We start from the raw sequence: 18,221 nt of genomic DNA, 5'->3' as shown, positions 1-18,221 counted from the left end.
TAGGACTGGGGAGCAGTAAATTTCACTAGGTATTTAGTGAATGCTTATAACCCCAAGGCACTGGGTTGATGGACAGGTGTCGAATTCTCTGCTCTCAATGGGTTTTCAATCCTATGGCCAAAATCATACAGATTTATCATAAAACTGCATAAAAATGACATGGAAAAGGAAATAAAAAATCCTAGGACACGAAGTTCCCATCACGTCTCAGCAGTTAACAAACCCTTCTAGCATCCATGAGGATGCAGGTTCGGTCCCTGGCCTCGCTCAGTGGATTAAGGATCTGGTATTGTCTTGAGCTGTGGTGTAGGTCGCAGACACGGCTCAGATCCCACATTGCTGTGGCTGTGGTGTAGGTCAGCGGCTACAGCTCTGATTGGACCCCTAGTCTGGGAACCTCCATATGCCATGGGTGAGGCCCCCCCCCCAAAAAAAAATCACAGGATGGGAGTTCCCATTGTGGCTCATCAGGTTAACAACCTGAAATAGGATGCTGTTTCGATCCCTGGCCTCGCTCAGTGGGTTAAGGATCCTGCATTGCCATGCGCTGCATTGCCATGAGTGTAGGTCACAGATGTGTGGCTGGGATCTGGTGTTACTGTGGCTGTGGTGGAGGCTGGCAGCTGCAGCTGTGATTCAACCCCTAGCCTGGGAATTTCCACATGCCACAGGTGTGCTCCCCCTCCAAAAAAGAAAAAGAAAAATCCTAGGGAAAAAAATCAACAAGGTCAGGTAAGGGATTAAAAATCATCCAAACCAAACCTTTTATTTTGTAGTTGAGGAAATTAAGGCCAAGAGAGATTAAGCATCTTACCTGTGGCCACACAGAAGGCCAGATAATCTGGCCCAGAACTCAGATCCTATGTTCTTACCAGTATACCAGACTGCTTTACAGGATATATTAGCAAAAAACAAAGAAAAAAATCAATTTAGCAGTACAGGAGAAAGAGAAATGATTCTGTAACACAGTAGGGTTAAAAAGTTTTACTGAATAAATAAGTTTAAAACAAACAAAAAAGCAAGCAAGTAAACAACAATGACAAGAACTAAGACTTGAAAGAGAGGTTAAAATTTCAAAGGTAAAAAGGAAGGAAAGTGGCTGGGGAAGAGCATGAGCACAGACTTAAATGGGGAGACAGAACCACGCTCCAGACCCAGTGGAGCCGGAGAGGATCTCATATAAGGGAGTGGGAGTAGACAAATGCAGCATTTTCCCTCTCAAGTCCCCCAGAACAAACTTTGGTTTCAGAATTCTTTTCCAGGTTTAAGACCAACAATATCTGATCAATCCAATCCCTGTGTTATTCTCCAAACACTCGTGTTCCTTCCTAAATCCTTGTCTTTACTTGTGCTGATCTTTCCAAGACACATTCTACCTGACTTTCAAGGTGAGATGGAAAGTCCACTTCCTCTAGAATGTCCTCAATCCTTGGGCTCATGTACAGCTCTGGTTTCTGAACTCTGTAAAGTACTGGCTGAAATACTCATGCAATTGTGTAGATTGTAAGCTTTAAGCAGAGAGATATCATATGGGCATGCTCACAAAAACAGTAGGAATGTCATAAGCCCTTAATAATGCCTTATTGGCCAAATAACAAATGGAAGTCATTTTCCAATAGACTTTGCCCCTGTCATTAAGTCCTTGTCCCTTATCCGCAGATCTTCACCTGCACTGCAAAATGATAATGGTGATGATGATGGTGATAATTATGATGATGATAATGACGATGAGGAACATGGTGGTTATGGTGGTGACAATGATGATGATAACGGTGATGATGAGGATGATGGTGGTGGTGATGATGATGTGAAGTCATGATAATGATGATGGTAATGGTGATGAGAATGACAATAATGATGGTAATGGTGAGGGTGAGGATGAGGATGGTGATGGTGGTGATGATGATGGTTATGAGGATGACAATGATCATGAGGGTGATGGTGGTGATGACAATGATGACAATGGTGATGATGAGGATAATGGTGGTGGGAATGGTGATGATGGTGGTGATGATATGAGGGTCATGATGATGATGATGGTGATAGTTATGATGATAATGATAATGAGGGTTATGGTGGTGACAGTGATGATGGTGATGGTGGTGGTGGTGGTGATGATGGTAATGGTGATGAGAATGACAATGATGGTAATGGTGAGGATGAGGATGGTTATGGTTATGAGGATGACAATGATCATGAGGGTGATGGTGGTGATGACAATGATGACAATGGTGATGATGAGGATAATGGTGATGGTGATGGTGGTGATGATGATGATGTGAGGGTCATGATGATGATGATGGTAATGGTGATGAGAATGACAATAATGATGGTAATGGAACGATGAGGATGGTGTTGGTGATGGTGGTGGTTATGAGGATGACAATGATCATGAGGGTGATGGTGGTGATGACAATGATGATAATGGTGATGATGAGGATAATGGTGATGGGAATGGTGGTGATGACGATGATGTGAGGGTCATGATGATGATGATGGTGATAGTTATGATGATAATGATAATGAGGGTTATGGTGGTGACAGTGATGATGGTGATGGTGGTGGTGGTGGTGATGGTAATGGTGAGGATGAGGATGGTGATGGTGATGGTTATGAGGATGACAATGATCATGAGGGTGATGGTGGTGATGACAATGATGACAATGGTGATGAGGATAATGGTGGTGGGAATGGTGATGATGGTGGTGATGATGATGATGACATTAATGACAATAGCAGCTAACATTTCTTGAGTATTTTTCCAGATGTCATACACTCTTCAAAGCACCAATGCGTATTACTTGTTTAACACTAAATCCTATGAGCTATGCACTGGTATATCACCATTTTATAGTAGAAGACAATTAGCACCAAACACTGATCATCAAAGCCAAAAAAAATCTATGCAGAAAATTTCCTTTCATGGCTGTCACACATAGACTGATTTGTATTTTAAATAGATTCAGATTTTCACAGGATAATTGGGGTTAAATACCCCTTTCTTATTTAAACAATTACTTCATACTTAACTTTGTTCCTTTCACATGAAAGTAGGCGGGATACTTAAAAAATTTAACAACCCACAAGGTAAGGATATCAGCTTTTTGTCAGCCTCTAGATGCCTGACTCTCCTTTATGTGTGGCAGCGGTTCCATCAGATTATCATTCCGTCTCATGACTCACCACCTACCCTGCTCCCCAGTAATTGGATCTGAGCATGTGTTGCCTTCTCTTCCTTTTCATAGCCCTAGTGCCTGCAAGCTGTGCACATTTTGCTCAGCTCCTCCAGCACCTCCGTATAATGGAGGTCCCAGCCAATGAGCTGGGGAATTGCCTACAACAGGAGCACGCCTGGTTAGGGAAAACCTGTCAAATTTTGAAGTTCATTATGAAATAACATATTGCTGCCACACACCTCAACCAAGATCGCAACAGCTCTGCTGGAAAGGAAACTGACACTTTGCTTGCCATGAACCTACCTCCTCGCCTAACTCTCCAGGATTCAGAAATCATGGCAGACTCGGACTTTCCACAGTGGCACTATGGGTCGGTGGCATCTCTGCAGTACCAGGATAAAGGTTCAATTCCTGGCCCAGCACAGTGGATTAAAGGATCAGGCATTGCCACACCTGTGATGTCGGTCACAACTGTGACAAAGATCTGATTCCTGGCTGGGAACTTCCATATTCCAAAAGTGTGGCCTTAAAAAAAAAAAAAAAAAAAAAAAAGCAAATTGATACCAAAGTTCAAAGTTTTAATTCTTTGTTTAACAGAGTCTTTTCTAAGCAATATTTTATTTAATCATTGCATCCCAGGAATGGGATTGGCATGGATTCTATTACATCAGATGCTTTTGTAAAAATTTTATCATTGAGGAAATAGTTTGGACTCTTTGGCATCACATCCACACCTGTTTGCATCACTGCTCTCTTTTCTTGGAAAATGTGTATCCTGATAAGAAGATGAAACAAAGCAAATGCTTTGTGGCAATGTGAAATGACAAAACCTGGCACCAAAAAAGAAAGACCCCTTTTCCCTCTCATGAGGAAACAATGCCATTCTTAAATGTTTCTGTATTAAGATTCTATTAGATTCTTAGCTTCTAAATTAGAATCTATTATAATATTAGAGAATATAATATTACACTATGTCAACCATACCTGTATCTCCACATTTGGGGGGGGGAATTTATTTTATATTTTTATGAAGAATGATAATCTCTATTTCTTTCATTTAAGAGAGACATTAGCAAAATGTAACAATGTTATGTTTGGGAATTCTTTTAACATTTTAAGCCCCAGACTGGCAAGAACAAAGAATCACTTTGCTAACTAATGTATTAAATATGTTGTCTATTTATATAGTAATTGTTTGATGGAAAATTCATCTCTTTTGTTCCTTCCTATCTTTTCTTTCCTCTTGTCCATGCAGTGTATTTATGAATTATGCATGTGAACATAATTAAAAGTAACAATTGGTGAATTGTACTCCATGGACATTGTTCCGTGTTTCAAGTCTTATTTAGACTGAACCAAATTTATGCAAAGAGAGGAGCTTATAATTAAATTCATAGCCATCCTTCCTGGGAAGGTTTCCTTTCTGTAAAACGCTGCTTGCTAGAGGCTGTTTTTCTGACCAAAAGCTTTGCATACCATTTTTTAAGAAATCAGTAGACAATTTAGCAGCAGCCCCTAACCCCTTCCTAAAAATGAAGATTTCCTCCAATTGGTTATCCATCTTCCTTTATCCCTAACAGCTTGGTGAGTCTGCAGACCATGTAGAAATGTTATGAATCAGCTTCTACAGTGGTTCTGTTATTTGGCAACCAGGAACAGATACAATATGGCAAATGGTGGAAAGAAATCAATTCCTCAAATGTTCTCCTTTGATAATTCTCAGGAGCTCTCACAGCAATTTTTCATCTTTTGTTTGCTTGTTTTTCTGTTTTAAATACAAGAATCCTGGAAAAGGACAAAGACAGTTGAGGTACTTAGAAAGATATTGCTCTAGTCACAGGAATATTTATTCTTTAAAGGGGAAAAAAAGATTACCATAAACCTTAGTCCAACTCCAAACATCCTTCTTCCCCATTCACTCAAAGTAATTCCTTCTTTAGGAAAATACCTTTTATTCAGTGACTCTGTTTTTTTTTTTTTCTTTTGGGGGCTGCACCTGTGGCATATGGAAATTCCCAGGCGAAGGGCTGAATTGGAGCTGCAGCTGAGGCCTATGCCACAGCCCCAGCAACAATGGATCTGAGCCACATCTGCAACGTAAGCCACAGCTTGCAGCAACTCTGGATCCTTCACACACTGAGTGAGGCCAGGGATCGAACTTGATCTTCTAGGAGATGACAGCAGGTCCTTAAACCACTGAGCCATAATGGGAATTCTATTTTTAAGTTAGGGTCAAAACCCCTATATGTGTCATGTGTAACCTCCTAGAGAATCATCGGCACTCCATCATCTGTTACAGCTAGAATATTCTGTTTGGAACCTGTCCCCATATTTTACTAGCACATACCTGGGACACTCCTAGCAATCTCTTTTTCTGCACTTATTTCCCTGAAACAAAAAGCTCTTCTGTAAAGACACTCCAAGATGATTTTGTAGAAAGGAATGGCCTACTTCTCTTCATTGTTAATAGACATTTCTGATTCTAAGTCGATCTTTCTGCAATGTGACAACAGCATGGGATAGACAGGCTGGAAGCAACTTTGGATTTGCTCTTTGACTCATGGGAGAACGTGATGTACAATCACTGCAGCCAGCCTGCTTTTAAAAAAATGTGGTTTGATACGCTCTCCTCTTCCTCCTCTGGCTCTTCTCTTCTCCTGTGATTTGAAAAATGTCATGTTTAAAAGCTTTAGCTGGCCCATAGTGTCACCAGCTTGATCCATCATCATCTTCTCAGCTCATCTTTCTCTCTATTAAAAATAAGATATTTATATTTCTGGAAGAAATGGGGGAAACCCAGGCCTGATAAATGACTTCCTGTTGTCATTATTGCCGGGTAGTATATTATTGGATGGAGTTCAGCTGTGATCTAGTGTTATTGCCTTCTGTTAGGCTGACTGGAAACAATCATTCATAACCACGTACTGCAAAGTTTATTTTTAAGAACTGAACTGTTAATTAAAGAGAAGAATAATGAAGACAGGAAGCAGGCATAGGAAGGTGGTGACAGATGTCACTGGATGCAGGTGTTAAAATCTATTGAGAAGATACATGGATTCTCTTCAGTTAACCCACATCTCTGAATAGTTGAGTGAAGTCAATTATTATAGATCTTAGAGGAGAGAAGTAGTTGTTTGGAATAAGCACTGCCTCTATTTACTACAGAAAACCCTTGGTGATGGGAAAGTGGCCCCTTTACAAACCTGCCAAAGAATTTCCCACCAGAGCATGGAGTGTGGCCATGTTGTGGACCTTTGAAATGTCCAACAGTTCAGGAGATGACCTCAGGAGATACCCTGAATCACACAGTAAGCATTATTTTTATTTTTAGTCTTTCTTCCTTTATCTAAGGGTTTGGGTTTGGTGTGGCTGGCTTAAGTTTTCTTTCTTTCTCTTTCCTTCCTTCCTTGCTTCCTTCCTTCCTTGTCTTTTGTCTTTTTTTAGGCCCGCACCCATGGCATATGGATGTTCCCAGGCTAGGGGTTGAATCAGCCAGACTACACCACAACATCAGCAACTTGGGATCTGAGCCGTGTCTGCAACCCATACAACAGCTCACAGCAACACTGGATCCTTAACCCACTGAGCAAGGCAAGGGATGGAACCCACATCCTCATGGATTCTGGTCGGGTTTGTTAACCACTGAGCCATGACGGAAACTCCTTGAGTATTTCTTTAACACTACCCATCATGTACTCATCTTCTCTTTTAATCAGGAAAGAGAACACTCTGAACCTTCTATCAGTACTTGCAGAGAATTTAGGAGGATCAGTTTACATGACTGGAAGCAAAACTGGTGTTTCGTGTATGGTGGTCATATGAAGTTTCATTTTTAAGATAAACCAGCTTTGGTTTTTAAAAAAAATGTCAATTTAATCAAACTATCAGGTAAGTAGTAGCAGACAGATAATCGAAGAAGAAAAGTTGTAGCATGAGTATTTGGAAAGAATCGTTATGGTTTTGCACAAGTGACCGAGGTTTGGGAAATGCTGGTTTAGCAAGGATTTGTGTCAAAAAAATCACAGAAAAGGCTGAAATAAGTCCTTAGTGTAGTGATAAAGGTATCAGAAAAAAAAGAGATACGTACATAAAATCAGCATTAAGCCCTCAAAAAAACTTGTCTGATGTTTTGAGGGCTATTTTTAGGCCATCTTTCAATATTTGTTATCAACTAAACATATTAGATTCTCTTATCCTAGAAAAAATAGTGTCCAGCAAAATTAAGTAAAAAAGGAGTTAACAATATCTGACTCCTTGCCTTGCATGCATTCCATTCAAAGTGACTCATGCTGAAACTTACAAAAATAAGCGTATTTTGGCTGGAAACGAAGGTCAGAAGTCAGAGATTTATTTTAAGCTTACTGGACAAGAGAACTACAGCCTGATAGATGTCTGTTCTTTTGCTTTGAAAGGCCCTGATTTGATAATAGGATTTCTTCTTTCCTTACAGAGCCATCCCCTCACTAGACTCTCTAGCCTCTGAGACCTCAGAGGTCATATTCGCTGCCATAGCTCCAGAGACTAATCCAGTGTCTTGCCCATAGCAGGCACTCAGAAGTACTGAATGAGCAAATGAATGAATGAATGAATGAACAGAAAAATGCACTTAATGTCTTCATAGAGAAACTAGCCAGTGAGAGATCTCAGAGAAAAGAAAAGAGTGTCTCCTCTTCCAGGAAACAGTCACCGAACTACTTAAGTCAAGTTTGTTTTTGTTCCCCCCATGGTTACCCTTAAAAGTGAAGGTCACAGTCGATGCAGTTCAGCCCTCTGCTTTATAGGCAAGGCACGAGTTTTGTTCATCTCTCTGTGAAGCTGAAAAGATTATAATGAAAATGCCTAAAGAAAGAAAGGGAGGGACCATGGTAAATAGTTTTCTCTGACAACTGGTATCAGCATTTTCTCATAGCCTTGCATTTATTCCGACTAAAATGACAAATGTATTACAATGAATAGATGAGATCTTTCTGTCTGGATATGGCATAAAAATAAAACAATACTGTACTGATTTTTCTGTCTGAGTATTGTCCTCCTTGCACAATTGCTGAACACTGGCAGAGCTGTTAACACCATTGACGGGAAACAAAAGCAAAACTTGGGAGAGATTCGACAGCCTGGAGCTTATGAATGTCTGGGATTTACAGCGCAGCTTGGTGCCACTGACTGACTCTCCTGGCTTCAGTATCCTGCCAGCTACCATGGGAGCTTTCTTCTTTGCATGAAAGTGCACCTTTTCCTCAAGGTCACACATTTATAGTTTCTTAAAGAGATTCCTACCAGTCATGGGACTTCTTTCAGTTCGAGGAGCCTCCTGGGTGTTTTGAAGCATAGCTTCTTGAAAGCTGACCTGGACTCTGCGCCCCAACCCCCACCCCAGAATAGAGAGACATGGACTCTTTGGAACTGAAGGACCCCCAACCCAGCCTCCCACCACAGAGTCCCTTCTACCTTCCTTCCAGAGCCCAATGGTGTGCCACTGAAAAGCTGTCACCAGCTTTCAGAAAACATCAACCCTTATCAAGCATGTTTAAACACATTCTGAGCAGGCATGAGGCTAGTGAAATCACATCTCTATCTTCCAGCACTCTGGAGAGACAGCAAGTTTAAAATATGCCCTGGCCTGTGCCCTCATTTGAGTTTTTTTAATATGAGCACAGTAACGTCTCCCATTCTGGAAGTGATCAGAAAGTTTCCAATCATCCCTCACTGCTCCACGAACCACTGGCAGGCGGGAGCGTCATCTCCTGATGAATCATTCAAGTCGAACCTGGAGAGCCCTCCTGGCCAAATAAGCCAAGGCCAAGTTCTCTCTGAATACTCTGTGTCTGTAATCAGTCATATCACGGAAGAGGAAGTGATGCCTTCGTTCTGTAGATGATTTGAGAATGTGCCTCAGTCATCCTTCTCCTGGGTTTCCTCAGTCTCCAGTTTATATCCTTTGGCCCCAGTGCAAGGAGATCATAACTGAAGATCTGTGATGCTTTTTCAAAGGAGCCCACGTAAGAAAGAGGAAACTCACAGGCATAGTGGACTAAAGGTGAACTGGCTGAACTACCCATGCAAGACGACCCAACAAAGCAAGGATCCCGATTCAAGAGAGCATAGTGTCCTGAAAAGAGCGCAGACATTGGTGTCAAACAGATTTGGATTTGAGTCCAAGATTTCCCACCTTACCGAAACAACATAATTTGGCTGAACCTCCCTCTACTTTCTCACCTGCAGGTAGGAGGAAGGGATATGTTTCAGGAGAAAGAGACACGATGCGCCCGAGTTATCTTGTCCATAAACACCAACTATGAGCAAGGTGCTGTATGAGTTTTTAATCTGCGAGAAAGAGTATTTACTTGAAGAGGTTTATTTTGTTTGACTCTGTTTTCATATTTTGTTCTGCTTGATTCTGCCTTTAGGACTGAAGGTTCTAGCTCTTCAATTAATTCCACTAGAATTAAATTTCATTTTAACTGCTATGTTACCAGCTACTAGAACATTTCTTAATGTGTGGCAGTAGCTCAATAAATAGGTGTTGGTATATCCATTTAATCCTCAACATTTTGAGCGCATTAAGAACACAAACACTCTTCTTTCTTCTAGAATCAGCTCTTTAATTAAACTCTCTCAGAGTGCCTCGTCTCTTTAAGGTTCTGTCCAGGATCCCCATGAGATTGTAATCCGTTGACAGCAAGAATGTCTCATGTTTCCTTAGACACCGCCTAGCTCAGCACATAACACATAGGCAGTAGATGTTAATATTGACCCTGGCAAATGCTTCTTGTGAGAAACCTCTATGGATTTGATAGAAACCTCCTCCCAGTCTTATTTTTGCCACAGCACTTGGTTATTCTTACCTGCCATTAATCCCAGCCCATACATTTTCATTCAAATCTCTCTACTTATTGGCTGCTATAATTTATGAAATTTCCAATTTGGTTGATAAACACACGCCCTCATAAAACTAAATAGGACTTTAAAAAGTCTTAATGAAAATTAGGATTCCTTTACAAAGGCAAATAGTAAGCTACTTTTGGTACAAAGTACCTCTCTCTTTAGGTTTTTAGAATGACTATCAGTATTTTTATTTTTTGCAAGGTGGATCAATTATCCTCAACACTCTGGAAGAAATAACAGTGCCTCTGAAAACTTAATTTTGCCCCTTCTGATTTGGTTGGGAAGCCAACGGAATGGCTATTTAAAGTGTACATTCTCCCATAATTTATCTTTCTCTTAATGTTGCAGGATAAAGCTGTGATGATCAATCACTTAGGGATGAATCCACCTTTTTCGCTCTGACTGAATATGAGGAAATAGCAATGAGCATGCATCAAATATTGACTAGAGAGATAAGAACTGTGTTCTGTGGAAAAAAAAAACACTTTCAATATTAAGCTCATGACATATTTAGGACATCTATTTTATCATTATTTGGCTGTACAAATCCCTTTCTAAACGATGCTTAGAATATCAGGAAATCATTTGGTGTATTTATCACAAAAGTATACTGGGATAACCTATTCATGCACTTTTTCGCACAGTTCTTGAGACAGTCTCTCATGTGGAGAAGACAGCATTTCCAACCTCTTTCGTCCCACAGAGATGAATATAAATCCAGATGAATCTTGTCAGAATCTCCTCAGCTTTCTTCCCCGCATTTTGCATCCTAGCCTAGGCCCTCTCAACTCTGCTTCAGGGGAAGCCCTGGCACTCCTCAAGGACATGTGGGCAACACACATGAAGGGCAGCGCCTGGGAGGGAAAACTCTGTTGGATGGAGGGGAGGCGTAATTGTTCTCATCTTACTTAAGAAGTCTTCTGTTTCCTCTCCTAGGGCTGAAATAGAAGAAGAGCTCTGCTGCGTTTCACTTCAGCGTAGGATAAACTCAACGCAAAAGCCAAGTGGGACCAGGTCAGGATAGGAAGTAGGGTCCTAGGGGTCAATATCAGGCAACTGGCAAACTCTTTCCGAGAGTTAAAAACTCAGAGTTAGTGGTGGTTACATTCAAATAAAAGTCTATAGAGAACTTCTGCTTCTAGACAAAATGGAATAACAAGGATTAAATTTATCTCCCCCCCCTCCAAAAAAAACAACCAAGAATGCTGGACCAAAAAACATGAAACAACATTTTTCAAGACACTGGGTATTAATTTACAAAGGATAGTGATCCCCTAGTGACAGGATACAGATGAGATGAGCCCCCTGAAAGACTTTCCAGGCTGTATTATAGAGAAGAATGTTGGTGGAGTCCAGCAGACTCTCTGCATTGAGGAAACAGAGCAGAGAGTTTGGGGAACTAAGGCAGCCAGAAGTCACACGTGGAATACTGGAGAGGAGTTGCAGAGAGAAAACTCAGGAGATCTGAAGAGGATTCTCCTTAAGTAATCAGAAAAGTAATGAGCAGTCATGCATGTGATAAGCTACCCAGTATCAGAAGAAGAACTGCTGAAATAATCAGAAGTAACAGGATCTTGTGTGCTCACAAAGGACAGGAAGAGAGTCTCATCCTGTCATCTAGACTCTAAACCTTGTAACTCACATATCATTAGTAAGAGCACCCAGAAGTTTGTTGCCTCAATGGTGGGAAAATTAGCTGTAGACTAAGTAATACACTGGTAACACCTAACAAGTTTAAAAAGAAAGATTTGAAAAAAATCAGCCTGTTACCAACTAACTTAATAGTGTCCCATAACAAAGTTCAAAAATAATTATAATTACACAAAAATATCCACACCCAACAGAGTGAAATTCATAATACCATCATCCAATACAAAAGAAAAAAAAGAAAAAAATACCAGGCATGCAAAGAAGTAGGAAAATAAAACCCATGATAGGAGAAAAATCATTCAATCAAAACAAACCCAAAGTTGATGTGGATGTTAGATTAGCAAACAAGGACATTAAAACTATTAAAGTTACTATAACAATAAGCCTCATGTTTCAAAAGGTAAGTCAAAAAAGAAAGGTATTTTTTAAAAAACTCAAATTCAACTTCTACAGATGAAAGTTACAATATCTGAGGTGAAAAACATACCTAATGAGACTGATGGCAGATTAAACACTGCAGAAGAAGAGATTAATGAATTTGAAGACTTAACAATAGGGAAAATGTTTAAATAAAACAATTTTAAAAATACACACAGATTCAGAGAACTTGGGACAATTTCAGGCCATCTAATATATGTAAAACTGGATTCACTGAGAGAGAAAAGAGAAACATGGGAACAGATTAAACATCTGAATGAGTGACAGGCCAAAATGTCCCCAAACTTCCCACAAACCCACAGATGCAAGCTCAATGAACTCTATGAAAAAAATTTGAATATAACCATACCAAGGCAAATCATATTTAAATTACTCAAAATGAGAGATAAAGAAATCTTAAAAGCAGGTAGGGAATGAGAGTAGATTTCTTATCAAACATAATGTGAGAGGACAGGAGAGCAATATCTTCAAAGTTGTGAAGAAAAAAATTGTCACCCTAAATTTCTATATCCAACAATACCATTTTTCAAAAATGAAGATGAAATGAAAGCATTTCTAGACATACAGAAGCTGAAAGACTTCATCTGTAGCAGATCCTCAATACAAGAAATATTAAAGGAAGTCCTCCAGGAAGAAGGAAAAATCATATCTAATGGAAATATGAATCGACACAAATATAGAGCAATGGAAATGGTAAACATATGGATAAATATACAAGAAATATTTCCTTATGCTTTAAATCTCTTCAGACTATTTAACCAAAAATTATAAAAATGTAGTGTAACACACAAATGAAACATATGACAACAAAGGCATAAAGACCAAGAAAAGAAAAATGCAAGTATTTTAATGTAATGTTCTTATACTGTATGTGAAATGGTGTAATGTTACTTGAAGGTAGACTGTGATAAAATGTATATCATAAACTCTAAAGAAACGACTAAAGTGATGAAACACTAATTATATATAATAATTACAGCTAAAATGAAATGGAATCATAGAAATCTCAATAATTCAAAAGAAAGCAGAAAAAGAGGGAAAGAGAAACAAAGAATAGAACTTGCAAATGAAAAACAAGACAAATAGACAATACTTGCCGTATCAAAAATCACGCTGCATGTAAATTATCTAAATGCACCAATTAAAAGGAAGAGATTGTCCGACTGCATAGAAAAGCAAGACCCAACTAAACACTGCCTACTAAACAGGACCCTACTAAAAACAGGAAACACACATAAAATATAAAGTGGCAAACAAAAGCAAAAGAATGGAAACAGATGTACCATATTTACATGAATCGAAGGAAAGTTGAGGTATCTATGTTAGTGGCAGACAAAGGAAATTTCACAATAAAGTATATAACCATGAATAAAGATGGTCATTTGATCCTGATAATGATATCAATTCATCATGAGGACATAAAAACTTCAAAATTTTATGAAGCTAATGATGAAGTTCCAAAATACATGAAAGAAAAACTGAGAAATCTGAAATAATAGCCAAATATGTAAGTATAATAGAAGATTTCAATACTCTTTTTTTTTTTTTTTTTTTTTTGGCTTTTTGTCTTTTTAGGGCCACACCCGTGGCATATGGAAGTTCCCAGGCTCGGGGTCTAATTGGAGCTGTAGCTGCTGGCCTACACCAGGGCCACAGCAATGTCAGATCCAAGCTGCATCTATGACCTACACCACAGCTCACGGCTCCTTAACCCACTAAGCAAGGTCAGGGAGCGAACCCACAATGGTCTTGGTTCCTAGTCGGATTTGTTTCTGCTGTGCCATGATGGGAACTCCCCTCAATACTCTTCTTTTAATAACAAGTACATAAAAATCAGAAAAGTTATAGAAGACCTGAGCAAAACTATCAGCTTGACTTAATTGACATTTATAGAATACTTTAACCCAACAAGAGCATAATACATTCTTTTCAAGTATGCATGGAACATTTACCAAGATAGACCATATTCTGGCTCATAATACAAGGCTTAATAAGTTTAAAAGTAGTCAAGTCATACAAAAACATGTGTTTTTTCCTATGATAAAATTAAACTTAGAAATTAATGACAGAAAGCTATCTGGAAAATCCCTCAAATATTTAGAGATAGAGTAACACACTTCTAATAACCCATGGGTCAAAGAGAAAATCCAATGGGAAGTTAGAAAATATTTCGATGTGAATAAAATAAAAATATACCATCAAAATATGTGGGATCTGAGTCCCATGGTGGCTTAGTAGGTTAAGAATCTGGCTTTGTCAGGGCCATGGCTCTGTTTATTGCTGTGACATGGGTTTGATCCCTGGCCTCGGACCTTCCACATGCCACAGGCATGGCCAGAAAGATAATTGTGGGATTATGCTAAAGCAGTACATGGAGGAAATTCTACAGAACCAAATACCTATGTTATATATAAAAAAAGAAATGTCTCAAATGCCAGTTTACCATAAGACACTAGGAAAAAAAGAGCAAATTGAAACCAAAGTAAGCAAAAGAGAAAAAGTAATAAAGATCAGAAAGGTAATCAATGAAATAGAAAAAAGAAAAAAGAAAAAATCAAAAAGTACCTAAAGCTGGTACTTTTGGAAGATCAACAAATTGATAAACTTCTAGATAAACAATCATGAAAAAAATCAGGAATAAGAAAAGCGACCATTATTATAGATTCTATTGATATTGAGAGGATAAAAAGGAATGTCATGACTAACTCTATGATAATAAATGTGACACTTAGATACAATGGACACATCCCTTAAACAATACAAATTACCAAATCTCAAACAAGAAGAAATAGCATGAGTAGCCTTATATTGCTTTTGTAAATGAAACAGGTAATGAAAAACCTTTCCACATAGAAAACATCAGGTTCAGATGGCTTCACTAGTGAGTTATACCAAACCTTTAATGAAGAGATAACACCAATTCTATGCACTCTTCCATACAACCACAGCAAAGGAAATTCTCCCCAACTCATTCTATGAACATTATCCTGATGTTAAAACTAGACAAAGACATTAAAGAAAATATAACTATAGACTGGTAGCTCTAGTAAACACAGACAAAAACATTCTAAATAAGCAAGATTGTAGGAAATTTATGCCCATAGTCTTAAAAGGATAACACATTATGATCAAGTGAAACTTCCCCAAGAATGAAAGGTTGTTTTAACATTTAAAAATTAGTTAATGTAATCTGCCAGATTAATAAACTAAAACAAATTAAACAAAAGTATATTATCTCTATAGATGCAGAAAGATCATTTAAAAATTCAGTATTTATACTTAATGGTGAAATACTGAATGTTTTCTCCTTACAAACAGGAATAAGGCAAGGATATTTGCTTCCATCACTTCTTTGCAGCATTGTAGTGGGAGCTTTAGCCAACCCAATCAGGCAAGAAAAAGAAATGAACAGTATCTAGATTGAAAAGGCATAAGTAAAATGATATTTATTTACAGGAGACGATCATCTATACGACAATCTGATGTAAGCCGCAAAAAAAGCTACTAGAACTAGTAACTGAGTTTTACAAGATGACAAGTTAGTTAATAAGTATAGAAAGTCAATAGTATTCCTTTATGGAACAACAAAAAATCAGAAATTAAAATAAACATAAATGCCATTTACAATATCTTCAAAAATATTAAGTATTTAGGAACAAATTTGACAAAAATTGTGCAAGATCTGTGTACTGAAAACTATAAGACATTGTTAAGCCAAAGTAAAGAAAACGTAAGTAAATGGGAAAATATCCCATCTCCATGGGTCAAAAGAGTCAGTATAAGATCCCCTCAGTTTGATCTATTGATTCAATGCAATCCCAATCAACATTTCAGCAGGATCTATGCAGATCTTGACATTTGGATTCTAAAATCCAAATGGAGGAGTTCCCTAGTAGCCTAGCAGTTTAGGATCTGGCTTTGTCACTGCTATAGCTAAGGTCACTGCTCTGACATAGGTTTGATCCCTGGCTTGGGAAATTTTGCATGCCATAGGTCCAACCAAAAAATAAATAAATAAATAAAAAGTAGGGGGAGAAAACAAGAAACAAGAGCCGGAAAAGAGGTGAAAGAGGTGGCCTTAAAATACCAGGTCACAGTTGACTGTGGGTCCAAATATATCTTTGTCTTTCCATTGGTTGGGGTTCTAACATTTAAGGGCTGGCACTTCCTAATTTTAAAACTTATTTCAGTGTTACAGTAATCAAGACAATTCAGCATTCGCATAAAGATAGAGAAGTAACAGAATACAAAGAAGAGAAACAACAGACATTTAAAAAAATAGATCCACCTGTACAGACATAATTAATTTTCAACAAAGGTGCAATGACAATTCAGTGGAGACTGGATAGTCTTTTCAACAAATAGTGCTGAAACAAGGGGATAAACATATGCAAAAAAATGAACCATAATCAGTACCACACACCATATATTAAAATCAAACTCAAAACGAATTCTAAACTAAATGTGAAGCCTAAAACTCTAAACCTTCTAGAAGAAAACATGGTAGAAAATCTTCGTAATCTTGGGTTAAGCAAAGATTCCTTAGATCCAACACCAAGACCATGATCCATGAAAAAATATTGATAAATCAGACTTCATCAAAATTAAAAACTTCTGCACTTCAAAAGACATTATTAGAAAACAAATACATAAGCCGCAAAATAAGAAAAACATCTGAAAATCTTACACTTGATAAATAAAGGACTTCTATTAAGAAAAAAAAACCCAAAACTTAATAATAAGAGAACAAACCAACCCTTAGCCCCCCTTAAAAGAAATAAAAGCAGGCCAAAATTTTGGATAGTTTCTTTACCAAGAAAATAAACAGATGGCAAATAAACACATAAAAAGATGTTCTACATCATATGTTATCAGGGAAATGTAAATTAAAACAGCAATGAGATACCATGACACACTACTGAAATGGCCAAAATCTGGAATACTAGCACCAAATGCTGATTGACAATGTGGAGCAACAGGACCTCTTATTCTTTGCTGGTGGAAAAGCAAAATGATACAGCCACTCTGGGGGACATTTTGGCAATTTCTTACAAAAATAAACATACCCTTACCACATGATCCAGCAATCACACTCCCTGGTACCAACCCAAAGAAGTTGAAAATCTGTAAGTGAACAGACTAATGATATTCAGACAATGGAATCTTTCTTAGCATTTAAAAAGAAATGTACTATCAAGCCATGGAAAGATCTGGAAGAAACTTAAATGTGCATTACTAAAGAAACAATCTGAAAGGGAATCATATTGTATAATTTCAACTATAGAACATTCTGGAAAAGATAACAATGGAGACAATAAAAAGGTCAGTAGTTGCCAAGGATTAGGGATGGTGGAGAGGGATAAAGTTGGAGCACAGAGGATTTTTAAGGCGGTGAAATTATTCTGTATGATACTATAATGGTGGATATATTTCATAATCCATTTGTCAAAACCCACGGAATATATTACATGAAGAGTAAACCCTAATGTAAATTATGGACTTCTGCAATACTGACATGCCCATGTAGATTTCGTTGATTATAACAAGTGTACCGCTCTGGTGTGGAATACTGTTTTATAGGTTTTATAAACATATAGCAATTGCCATATAGCTATGCATGTGTAAGGGAAGAGGGTATGTGGAAACTCTGTTTTTTCCACTTGGTTTTTCTATGAATCTAAAACTGCTCTAAAAAATATATGTGCTTTAAAAGAGAATCACATTTTCATTAAGCAAGTGGGAGATAGCATGAGTCAGAATAAGGAATCCTTTCTGTACCACTTAAGGGTCCTCTACAGAAATATAACCAATAGGATGGAGATACACACACACACACACACACACACACACACACACACACACACACACACACACACACACACACACACACACATATACTTTATTATATGGAATTGATTATGGGTCTGAAAACTCCCAATATCTGCATTCAGCAAGCTGAAGACCCAGGACATCTGATATATAGCTCCAGACCAAGTTAAAAGACCTGAGAACCAGGTGAGCCAGCAGTATAAATTGTAGTCCAAAAGCTTACAGGCCTGACACTAAAAAAGA

At 38.2% G+C, this 18,221-nt stretch overlaps 1 long non-coding RNA gene across 4 annotated transcripts in view; it reads right to left on the bottom strand.

Moving 5' to 3' along the window:
- The window catches only part of LOC110256949 (uncharacterized), an 879,371-nt gene that overhangs the window by 292,780 nt on the left and 568,370 nt on the right, over positions 1-18,221 (bottom strand). The window contains exons 9-10 of one of the 4 annotated variants that reach the window (XR_014830185.1): positions 9,393-9,500; positions 6,580-9,285 (exon numbers count right to left, since the gene is read on the bottom strand). The exons of the other annotated variants lie outside the window; for them this stretch is intronic. This is a non-coding gene — a long non-coding RNA (uncharacterized LOC110256949). Of the gene's footprint in view, positions 1-6,579; positions 9,286-9,392; positions 9,501-18,221 lie in introns of those variants that run through there. 4 annotated transcript variants of the gene reach the window in all.

Source organism: Sus scrofa, chromosome 15, assembly GCF_054392235.1.
Source record: "Sus scrofa isolate SSC_HxYL_T2T_F1_AM1 chromosome 15, Sscrofa_HxYL_maternal_Yorkshire_Landrace_v2.0, whole genome shotgun sequence".
Lineage (NCBI taxonomy): Eukaryota > Metazoa > Chordata > Mammalia > Artiodactyla > Suidae > Sus > Sus scrofa.
The sequence above is the reverse complement of the archived record's forward strand: the minus strand, read 5'-3'. Positions and strand labels throughout refer to the sequence as shown.